The sequence below is a fragment of the Pinus tabuliformis genome, chromosome 9 (genome assembly GCF_031772625.1).
Source record: "Pinus tabuliformis cultivar Carrire ecotype Pingquan chromosome 9, CPIR1, whole genome shotgun sequence".
Classification (NCBI taxonomy): Eukaryota; Viridiplantae; Streptophyta; class Pinopsida; order Pinales; family Pinaceae; genus Pinus; species Pinus tabuliformis.
Window position 1 is genome coordinate 803,851,062 of NC_142307.1, and position 12,898 is coordinate 803,863,959.

The window sequence follows — 12,898 nt, forward strand, 5'->3', positions numbered from 1 at the left end:
CAAAATTTTTTCATAAAATGTTTTTTGGATTTTTTATTAAGGGTCCCCATTTGCTTGGTGTTATTGCTAATACCAAACAAAGAGGGGGGTTGTTGGTGGCCACAACACACCACTGAGCCCGAAGGACTAGCTTTGGTGTATGAACTCCAGAAGTATAGGCACTGCTTGCTAGGAGGCCATTTTAAGATGTATACATATCACTCCGTGCTAAAGTACTTGGTCAATAAGCCTGTATTGGGGGGTAGAATTTGCAGGTGGCTCTTATTCTTCTAGGAATATGATTTTGAAGTGAAATTGAAGCTTGGAAGATTGAACATGGGACAAACCATTTGTCGTCCATCAAAACAGCGGAGGAACATACTAACTTGGACGAAGGATTACGTGACGCGTAACTATTTGCAGTGCATGTCGCAGATGGTCATGTTGAGGATATAATACACTTCCTAACAACAAGAACTTCACCAAAAGGGTACGCTGTCTAGAAAAATAAGGAATTAGTGGTGCGCGCAGAAGATTTCTATGTCATTGTTGGGAATCTGTACAAGATGGGGAATGATGAGATATTGCAACGGTATGTATCTGAGTTTGAAAGAAGTAGCATCCTCATGGATGCTCATGGGGGCGCCATGGGAGGACATAATGCAGTAAGAGCAAGTACGCAAAATATTCTACGCACAGGGTTGTGGTGGCCAACCCTCCATCAGGACTCAAAATCATATTGGAAGGCGTGTGATGTGTGTTAAAGGAATGCCAAATCATCACGGAAGGATGTGATGCATTTGAATCCACAAATGACATTGCAACCCTTTGAGAAGTGGGTGATAGATTTTGTAGGACCTATTTAGCCACAAGGAAAGATAGGAGCAAGGTACATTATCACCATGATGGAGTATTTGACTCGTTGTGTAGAAGCACAACGGGTGAAGGATTGCACGACTGCGACTACTGTGAAGTTCCTATTCGATTACGTATTGACGCGATTTGGCTGTCCAAAGATCTTGATGAGTGATCATGGTACGCACTTCCTGAATGAGACGATGAACGCGCTGATGAAGGAATTTCAGGTATACCACCAAAAGAGTATGCCTCATCACCCGCAGGCTAATGGGACGATGGAAGCATTCAAAAAGGTGCTCGAAAATGCACTGACCAAGGTTTGCAATGCTCAGCAAAGTGATTGGAACCTATGCATACCTGAAGTACTATGGGCTTATCGAACGACATGCAAGAAGTTGACTGGACAAACCCCTTTTAGGCTTGTCTATGGTGTTGAAGTGGTAATGCCTATGGAGTATATTGTGCCTACTCTGTGTAGAGCAATGCTCATAGGTATGATGGATCGCAGAGCCCTGGAGGAAGGGCTCGCACAACTGGATGAATTGGAGGAAGAAATATTTTTAGTAGGATTTCACCAGTAGGTCCAGAAGTAGCGCGAAAAGGCATGCCATGATTAACACATCAAGCTGCGCACATTTAAGGTAAATGACTTAGTTTTGTTATATGATAGTAAGTTTGATAAATTTCCAGGGAAGTTTAGGATGCACTAGTTAGGGCCTTATGTTATTAAGGAGATTACCGATCGAGGAGTGGTACAGCTGGTCAAATTAAATGGAGAAACCTTCCCAGTAAAGGTGAATGGCAGTCGCTTGAAGCCATACACCAGCGATCCAGCCATGTGACTAAATGAAGGTAGCATAGTATTAGTGCTCCAAGCAACATAAAGGAGGCACATGACTATAAAATACACTACCCAAGTTGGGGAGATGCGTGATTAGAAGATTGTACGAAGCAAGGATGTATCACTGGGCTCGCGACAACACGGAGGGAGTTGTGCTACCTAGGGAGAAATCACGCAGGTCAGCTGGAAAGTGACGGTTCAAGTCACTGTTCATGAAAAGATAGAAGAAGTAAGGCCAAATGGAGTGGGCTACCGACATTTAAGACGAAATTTATGTCTTAGATCCTTGAAAATTTGCCACCAATCCAGCATTAATGAACCAATTTTGGGGGGAATGGTCGGATTTGAATTCAAAATGCCCTATAAATTCCAAATGGTTGTCGAGAAAAAAGCACTTGGATTTTTGAAAATTGAGTTGTTGCGCTCTCAGGTGCACATGAACTGTGAATTCTTTCAAGATCTGGTAGCAAGTCCGACGTTTGAACAATTGTCAAAGGAGACGTAGGAACTAGTGAATAGCATCATGTCGACATGCATAGAAGCTATGGACACCAAAGAAGTGGCAGCCAAGGAGAATGTGCAGGAAACTGACATAGAGGCAGAAGTAGCTGCTCTGGAAGTAGCTGAAGTATTGGCGGAGGTCCCTAAATCACTGAGAACACCGAGCCCGAAGCCAACCCCAACCAAGGAGACCGTGAAGGAAATGAAGGGCAAGAAACTTACCATACCAGTGCACACGTCGCTAAGGAGAAACCCACCAAAGCCCATTGCACAGGAGAAAGGCAAGGCTATAAACCTAGAAGCAGAGGAGGAGGATATCGAAGACATCCTGATGGACGATGAGGATGTGGGAGTGGAAGTAGAGGAGGTTGAAACCCAGGGTGCAGACCCCATTACATGGTTGCCAGAGTATGTCCCTCCATGCAAGCCTAAGTCCAAGGTCCCAAAGGACATTGATGAGAGTAAGACTCCCCTGCAAACCCCTCTGCTACTGGATGAAATTACTTTCGATAGTCCGCACTTGGCCCGAGTGCCGATACTGAAGCTCGGAGACTGCGACTTGGTAGACCACAAGAAGTTCCCACACCTAGCGATTGAGCAGCTGATGTGCCACATCATAGACACAAATACAGGAATGACCACGTTGGAGCCACAAAGGTGGCTCAAGGGGGTAGAGAAGGTAGGATTGTTGAACCTGCTCTGGGTGCCGCACTATAACCACACCTCGATGACAGTTTTGGTCATCAAGCAGTTGTTGTGCTTGGTGCATGATGGGTGTCTGTGGCTGGAGGAGCTGATACCCATCATAGATATGTTGATTCACTACATAACGTGCCTGCCAAATACAGGCGAAAATCCAGCTATGATCTTTGGTGGCAAGGGTGGCGAGTAGGGGCTCATAGAGTCAATGAGGGAGAAATTCAAGCTGGTGAAGAAGCCACATGAGTATGCTATCTCCAACATCTGTGACCCCACTGTGAAGGTGGCAACATAGATCCTTGCAGGGAAGGTGATGTGGAAGTGTCGCACCGATGAGGTGTCGGCGCTTATTGTCGTACTTACATAGCAGTGTATGGAAGGAGTCCAGTTTAACTGGTCAGACTACCTTCATGGAGAGTTCCTGGTGAACTGCCGTGAAGCGCAAGAGCGAAGCAAGACATTCCACTATGCGTGGCTCTTGCTGTCGATTGCACTAGTAGCATGGGAGCTACTAGAGGAGAGCTAGTTCCCTTCAGTCGCGCCAGAACTTCTTGAAGTAGCGAAGTACACTTCGCTGTGGGCGACCAAGGATGCGGAGCGAGTTTGGGACAACGAGATCTTTTGGATCTTGATGGAAATGAATATCAGGATGGCCATCAATCACAAGCCGCAATTGTCACCCACAATATCGCTAACCTCCGGAGCTATGCTGAATTTAAAGTTAATTTCCATCGAGTATCTATCAGGGCCCGAAAGGACCCTATGCAAAAGTGGTACAACTTACCATACAGGGCCACAGATGATGCCATCTATGCGATGCTTGATAAATCACTAGCGGAGTAGCTCACTACCACGGACTTGGTCGTGGGTGGAAGCAAGTATGTAGTACAAAAGAAGAAGGAGGAGGCCAAGCTGAAGATGGCATATCTGGTTGAGAAAAGGAAAAAAGAGGCTGCTAAAAAGGCCGACGTGGAACAGATAGGAAAGGAGGCAGGAAAACAAATAGGTGGCACAGAGCGGGGCTCTCACAAAGGCATGCAGTCGCCTTTGCCTGAGACTAAAGAGGAAGACACAGAGCAACACAGTGCGGACCCTCAAGAGACATTTGCCTGCATTAAGCACCCAAGAGAGCCAGAGAAGGGAGGGTCCAGAAAGAAATCCAAAGTGACCAATACCTCACTGGACCCTATCACGTTGATGGAGGGAAACTTATATGACATCGATGACACAGTCAGAGATGTCACCATGGAGGCCATGCAACAATTTGAAAAGCAACATCAGATCATACTAGGGGCCATCCAGACGGGGTTGCAGGAGTTGCAGACCCACGCATCATAGGCTGGTATGATGTTTACCAGCTTGGCTATCGGCATGTTAGAGGCTGTCGATATGCTGCGCACAAAGGCTTCTAATGTGCTAGTGCTGCTAGATAGAGCATTGACCATGGAAAATGAGGTTGACAAGCTCACTATTAGCGCCTTGAAGGGAGTTGGACTGTGCCTGGTAGTGCTTCTGCACAAAGCACTCCACCTCTTGCACGATGGAGTAATTGCAAAGCTAAGGGCCCGTGAGCATCACGCCCTCCAAGTGATCAGTGAACAGAGGATAAAAAAAAAAAATAGATGGCCCTACAGAGAAATGCTGCTATCGTCACTAAGGCCAAGGTGACCAACCAGAGCAACAATATCATGTAGGTCATGGAGGAGGCATACAGAATGGTTCGAGAGTTGGCCATTCTGGAGGATGAGCCAGTCGAGGTCCACATCTGCAAATTGGCCACAAGGGTGCGTGAAACTCGGACAGAGATGGCGCTGGTTCAATTGGAGCTGAATCTACATATTACAGAACTCCAGTTGAGGGCCCAACCTTCAACAACGCCAGAGGTAAAGGAACAATGGGAAATCGCTGTCACAAAGCAGTTGCAGTGGTGGAGAGTGCAGGAGAAGACTGCACATAGTTGTTTGAGCAATCGTTTGAGGTCCTGACAAGCTTGTAGGAGGACCCAAACATCCAGAGGCTAGAGACGGAAGCGCACAAACTCCAATAGTGCTATGACAAAGTTAAGGGAACAACGCACACCGTCATGCTAACAAAGAGGTTAGCCAAGCTACAGGAAGCTAAGCAGCTGAAGGAATAGGTAGACACAACGCTGCATAAGGAAGCAGTGCTGAAGGTGCGACTAAGGCCCTGGCTGGAGTAAGCTTATGCAGTCATAAGAAACATTGAAGGCAAGCTTGTGACTCTACAAGCGATGCAACAAAAGCTTCAAGCTGAAAGCGCAGGAGTAGTAACTGAGAAGACAGTTGAAGATGCAAAGAGGTAGCAGCGCAGTGCACGACCGAGGTTGTGACCATCTAGGTCAAGCTGGAAAGGCTTCGCGTAAAGATCTCTGCGTCTACTGAGTGACTCGAGGGCGAGTCACGATGTTTGTGTTGGGGGCTTGTTGGGAGCGAGATCCCCCAAGGGCATTTTTGGGGCTAAAAGCCCATGTTTAAGTCAATTTTTGTAATATAATTGTAAAGACTCCGCATTTTGTGGTCGCGGAGTGTGAAGGTGTATGTGTGAAAAAGGGTAGTCCACCCTTAGTTTTGTAAAGTAAATCTGGCTGTAAGAGATCTACCCATGGTTCGCGGACCATGGGATTGTATAAAAAGAGCTAAGATCCAAGTAGTAAAAGGAAAAAAGAGAATGGTAGATCATGTAATAGAGTGATAGCACTGAAGAAGAAGTCTAAGTCTTGAGTCGTAGTGTAGGTAGAGGCTCTGCAGCTGAGTGCACAGAGGCCTAGGGTAGAAGTCCACAGCTGAGTGCGCAGACCCCTGCAGCAGTGTGCGCAGGGTAGACAGAGGTTGTAACACTTGGAAGATATTAATAAAACGAGATATTCAAGAATTTCTGTGTCTTTGTTCTGTTGAAGTGTTTGGATATTTTATGTATGAATTTCCTTTATTATGCTTACATGATGCGCGAATGAATGCAATTACACTGAAAAATTGAATTCAATTACAAATATCTTCTTATGCGGTGTTAAATTTAAATATTTGATGACATAAGCAAATCACTTAGACTAATTAGGGAATTTGGATGACATGCTGCCATAGCAGCCCAAAAGTACCTGAGCAATAGGTTAGGGCTGCACGAAGGTCGACCGTATAGAGGGATCATATTGCAAGCCCTAGAGCGAATCAACCTGTGAGAAGGAAGGAATAGAAGGAATCAAATGACATCACAACCATCTCAGGGTGCAGAAACTTGGTTCCAGCATCCCTCCATACTGCTTCGGGTGAGACTTCAGTCCGCACTTGTGGACTGATGCTGAAAGGGCCAGTGGTGTAGGGATTTGTTTCGCTAATTAATGCTGAACCTGGGTAAGGACCCCTCAAGCCAACAAACAACATGTATTTTTTAAAGTAAAGTCAAATAAGAGTTCTTTGAAGTTTGGAAGTTGCACCAAACTACATCAAGCTAGCAATGAGACTCTATGGTCAATTCAAAATATTGGATAGAATATGACTAGTTTCATACATGTTTGCATTTCTTGTTTATTGGAAAGTGGATAATGTATTTCATTTTTCATTATTGGAAAGGTATGCGCATTACCTAACCATGTCATTGCCTATACTTTGATTCAAGTGGAGCCTAAAGAAAATTTGTAGTACAACTAATGTGTATATTGGACAAGAAAGTCACGATGCTACAGGAGTTGAACCATAAGGAAGGTAAAGGTCTAGTGGAATTTCTACATAACCTTGAAGAAGTGAGCTAGATGATGCAATGTGGGATGCACAACCACATATAATTTGACATTTTTATGTTAAATGGTGGTATATATGGATGGTTATGTGCATTGAGGATAGTGAAAAATTAAAGGGGAGGGGAATATAATACCCTATATTTTTTCCCTAGATTTATAATGTAATTGTGTGTATGATGAATGACCAAGGACTAAATGATGTAAATTGTAAATATTATACATCAATGAAAACCCATTGTAGGTGGAGTAGGAAAAGAACTTGGGGGGATATAATTGCATGAGAGAGGAATGAAAAGGGGCTTAATGGATCACGTGGGACAAGGTAAATAATAATAATTTATTATTAGCCAAACCATTTATACCATTTTATCCCAAGTCATTTAATTCATACATTAACCTTTATGACCTTGGAGTTGCCAAGTGAAGTATGTAGACTCCTTAAACTACCAAGTGACAAGTTATAGACATGAAAATATAATCCTTAATTTTGGATGATGGGGGTATATTTTTCTGTTATTCTTTCTTGAGGTTGTTGGAAATTCTAAGTTGCAAAACTATGACTTGTGCTAGAATGAGAGTTCTTGCTATGAAGTCCATATGAAAATTATGCCTATTCAAGGAGTTGTTTACATTAAGATAACTCCTTTAGGACTAAGAATTATTTGATTCCCTGGTATAGAGATTTCTTGGTTGACCTGTTTTGGATCCTTGGAGGGAGGTTAGATAGCTCAAGGGACCACATGGAAAAAGATGTGATTTCATTCCTTGGATGTGCAGGTTGAGGGGAAAGAGGTATGATGGATTTAGATTTCTATAGGAGTTAACATATTGCAATTTATTGGGAAATTGGGTTGTGTGATAGGACTAAAGCCATCCATAGGATAGATTCATCCTTGTAGACTCACAACCTCAGGTCAAGGGTGGCCTATTTGCAGAAAGAGTACATGAAACATGAGCATATGGTTGGGTGGAATGTTGTTCACTTGTAGTCAATTGGTGTTTATTTCCATAAAAATGATTATTATTGTTTATCTGTCATTCTACTAAATTTATTGATGTTTATGTTATTAATTTAATTTTGTTTTGTTTACATGAATATATATATATATCTGCATTGTATATATGAATAAATAATTATATTTTCATAATTCGACCTATCATGTTTCATACATTTCATGAAACTCATAGCAAGGAAAAGAAAATATTTCTATACGAGTAGAAAAGTGAAAAACTCCTGAAATTCGGAAATACATTGTATCATAAATAGTTGACATAGGGTATTAGGTATGTGTTGACAGTGTTGGACCTGCCAACATGTAAGGGTATCTCCCTGGTAAGAAGTCCCAATTAGACCTCAGATCGTTTGGTGTAGGAGTCCTAGCAGTGGGTTGTAAAGGAATGCCTTAACCGCGATGTCGCACAGAGGAAAGTAAGATAACTCTGTCAGTAGCAAGGGTGTGACTATTGCAGTGAGTCAAGGAAGGTGTATGCGAGGTTCTAACGCAGGTGGGTTGAGATGAGGGTGAAGGTGAGTTCTAGGTTGAAAGGGATCAATCCCAACTCAGCTAGGAACACACAACACACAGGACATACACAGCTTCCAATGGAGCAATCCACTTGAATGTGATAGTCACAACATACAAGGTAAGGTAACACGTACAACACTCACGAATCAATCTGAATAAGTGCAATGATTGTTACAACAAGGTTCATTTAAAAGGTCTTTCTGATGTCTGGTAGAGTAGTCGACACAGATGAGACAACATTAATAGCAAATACAACACATTTCCATTAATAGATTATGCATTACAACAAATGAATCAGTTCAGATGTAGAACACAGGTTAAAGAAATGTGCATTACAAGTGTTAAAGATCAGTCTTACAACATATACAATACATGTGTGAAAACGTGTTGGCTCTTATTATATAAAGAAGTGTAGGTTCCAATAATACAATACATCTATGTAAACCTGCTAGCCCCAACAGTGAAACATTACAACCACATCTGCTTGCTCCTCCAAAGAGACGTACTAGCACCGTGTAGTGGAGAAGCCAAGGCACATTACAATACTGTCCAAGCTCTTTCCAAGATAGTCTTATCAGAAGCTTGGCTCACTAAAGATTATACAATGAGTTATGAGGGACTATTTATATCAAAGGGTGGGGTGACCCTTGACATTCCCCTTTGTGACAGTTCAACTACCCTCATGACTCTTCACCTACTCTATGATTGTTACATCCAACTACTGACACTTGAATTACACTTGACATGACTCAACATTACAATGCACATGTACTCACGTGAGACAACATGGCTTGAGAAAGCCAAGCAAGAAATCACTGACACTCGGTTCGCTGTGATGAGACCAACTCTTTGACATCCTTGTGATGGTGAAGGTGGTGAGCTGATGCCAAGCTTGGTTGTCTGTGATGGTGTGCATGCACCTCATGGTGACATCTTACTGAAGTGAACTCTTGCCTTCATTACAACTGGTGCATTGGTTTGGCCCCTTCATCCAACTCGTCTGCTATCATGTGCATGGTATTCTTGGGTGTGAATGAACCAACAACACAATGGTGGATAATGTCTGTGCTGATCTTTAAGTGTGTGTTGGTGGTCATGCGCATCATCTTGCTGAAGTACATGTTCAGCTTCAGTTGGACTTGCTTCCTGTCTTCACTTTGGTGAGTGTGCTGAATGGGTTGGGTTGCATTCATGCACACAATAGCATGCATGCTACTGAATCTCTTGCATATAATAAAAAACACTGCTCACCATGTCTATTCCTTGCCGGCTGCTGGGATGGATCTTTAACTTGTACGGGTGCAGTTTCATCTGTGAGTGCATGTTGTGCCCACTTTTGTTCTTTTTCCTGCTGCAACTCACTTGTCCATATGTGCAACTTCATGTTCTTCCATGAGTTTCTACTTCAACACATGAAACTCCTTCTTTGTTCCATTCCCTGTCTTCCTGCGATCATCATCTAGCGTCGTCACCTCATAGCTTGAGTCTCCAAAGTTGCTTTCATCATCTTGAGCTTGCAACTTTGTTCTGCCTCTATGCTGTTAGCAACCTTCCTCTTGCATTCATTTCATTCATAGTGTTCACTGCATTCGTTGTGTTCGCCATGTTCGTTGCATTCAGTATGCTGCCTTCAACTACTGTTCATGATGCTGCTTGCTGTGATGTTGATGCTGTCATATATTTATGTCCTTGTCTACGAACAACCTGATATCTTCATGAGTAGGCAAGCTCATAGACATTTGATTGACTGCATCTCCAGGTGTTCTCTAAAAGGTGTCTTCGACTCAGCCCTCTGGAAACCATTGTACCTGCACTGCTGAGAGGTAGATGAACACCTCCAATACCTGGAGACATGGAAAAACTCATGGCAAGCAATCTATCAGTTGAAAATCAAAATGAACTTGAAAACTAACTTGCAACATATCTGTGTGACTGATCATGAAGGTTGCGCAATTTCGGCCGGGAGGTCGGGAGATTGATTGCCAAGACTGTGCAAGGCACATTCTGGGTTGCTGGGAGACTAACTAACTGCTGGAACTATGCAATGCACAGTCCAGTTTGGTTGCTGGTTGCTGGCTACTAGGACTATGCAATGCACAATTCTAGTCAGGAAGGAATACAGGGCCAGGGATTGAATTGCCCAATTTCCTGGGCCAAGCAGTCACTGTCCTCTAGAAATGCACAAAACAATCCTGGAGTCTAGTGCTAGGAAAAAACACACATTTTTGGAGAGGAAGGTAGAGCCTTCCCTCCCCATACTGCGCAATGCAGCTGTGGTGAAAGCAGAGTCCAGGGCAAGGTTGGCCTGACTCACCGACGGGCAACTGAAAGCAAATAGGATAGTGAATGCATGCTGATACTGGGTGTGAGCATAATTGAATGATCATGCATGCAAATGACGAATGACATATTCAGAAAATTGAACAACACGCATGTGTGTGAGGCGAGTCGCTGAATCAACGATTATTTGCGGAAAACAATTTCATGCATGCGACAACAATGAGATGTTATGAAAACCAAAACAGTGCTAGGAAAAGATAATATACATGTAAATGACAGTAGGCATTCAAAGAAATCAAGAAAACAATATTCGTACAAGCAAAAACATAAGAAACAATAGAAATGCAACAAAGGCATGGGAAGCGGGCTTACCCCAAAGCAGCTAAGTTGAATGTGGTGAATGCTCCTGATGTGATGTGGGATGTCAAAGCTGCAAGGTTGATGTGAGGAATGAGCTCTGCAATGTCCTATTGATGAGTTTTGACAACATTGAGGTTGTGATGAACATGCCACAAATCTAGGGAAAGCGACACCTGGTGGGAGGTTTCCGATATGATCCTTGCATGTAACCTCCAACTGCTAAACATAGATCCTTGAAACAAGGGATGCCTTTGCATGCTACCTTAGGAGAGGCATCCCATGCATGCAAGTTTGTTTTTCTTGGCCTGGGAGGGAACCGGTAAACTCAATTGCACATGCAAGAGGCTGTTCGACTGCTTGAAGGAAATGCACATTTATGGCTGGGAGATGGGCTAACTACCTAGGAGATTTGCGCAATTTCTAGGAAGAGCAACTGAATTCTGCCTAGATTTGCCAAATTTTGGGTTGAGCAACCCTACTAAGGAAAATTGCGCAATTCAACTGGGAGCGTTGATTGGCAAAATTGCACAATCTTGGAGCCCAACATGCTGCCAGACAGAATTGTGTAATTTCTGGAGGGAAGGTTGGTTTCCCTCCAGAAATGTGCAATTTTATTGGGGAAGCTACTCATCTTGCAGTTGGACCAAGTCCGAGTGAATAGCCTATGAGGGGAATGGTTCGAGCTGTGATCGACAGGCTGCCTTTGTGCAAGAAAAACACTGAAGCTTGTGATCTTGATGAAGCAAGGCAAGCTGCTGTGAAGGTTGGAAGGTAGGCTTCAAAATGAAGCTAAGCCAAAATTTTGGAGGGTGGTTGTAGCCGCTACAAAACTTGGTGACACACTGGTAGAACTCCATCTCTCTAAATGAACCTTGTTCATGGAAATCAAGTCTAACACCTTCGAAAGTATTGTTCAGTTCCCAACTCCTCTTGGTTTCCACACTAGCTTGATTGTAAGATGTAGCATCTTCCAAGATCTTGGTCAATTGAAACACATTACAAGCTAAGGAAACACATTTTTTTTATTAGGGTTGAGGGGTATATTAATGCACACGTAGTATAGTCATCAGAGTCTTAGTTTCATCTCTAGTGTTGCTCTGCTGCTAACAAGCCTGGACAGTACCCTGACGGAGTCACATAGGAACACAAGCATGGCTTCGCTGCCAGTGAGCCTGGTTAGTACCCGACATAGTTACTTGCATCACCTCTGTGTGTAGGAAGCCTTTCTCTTCTTTTGCCTTATTCATTTTTCATTTTTCAAAATTTTATCACTTTTTTCATTTTTGTAATTGTGCATAGCACTTATTTATTTCACAGGCGGAAGAGGGAACCCGACTTATTGAGAGTAGAAGAGGTTGTTCTAGCACAGAAGTAGTTTATTATACCTTGGATGTGCCTGTTAAGGTTTTCTCCCTCACCTTACTCTACTTGGCTGAGCTGACAAGGGTTAACCCAAAAACAACCGATTAGAGTAGGTGACACTAGTTAGCGCGCAAGCACTGTGTTTTCACCAAGGTTCACTTCGAACAATACATATTTTCCATTGTTGTATCATGGAATGAAAGTAACAAGTTCTTCATAAAGAGGCAAGATGACAGATAACCAAGTAGTGATAGCAGCACAAGGCCCCTTGTACTTTACCTAGCTTGCTTCAAGTGTCATACATGGTTTCATGCGAAACTATCCTATGAAACGAAACAAGCGAACTAACAAACAACAAAGCAAAGCAAGAGTAGAAGAAAAAGTGAAAGAAAAGCAAGTAAGAGAACAAGAAAGCAGGTAGACAAACAAACAAACAAAGTAATTAAGAAAACAAGCATGAAAGCAAACTGACTAAAATAAAACACTACTCCTACTCCTAAGCTAGAAGTGCATGGGTCACCTCACGTGAAGTGATACTTCCAATGCAGCCACCAGTGCATTGATTGACCCATGTTGGTGAAGGCATGGTTAGTGAACAAGACAACTGTACGAACCAAAAAACAAGAAAGATGTAATAGTGAAGACAAACACACTCCGAGCTTACAAGTGACCATAAAATACATATGAGTGAAAGTACATGACATGCATTTTGTGGTGTTGCCATTATGTTGTGCTACA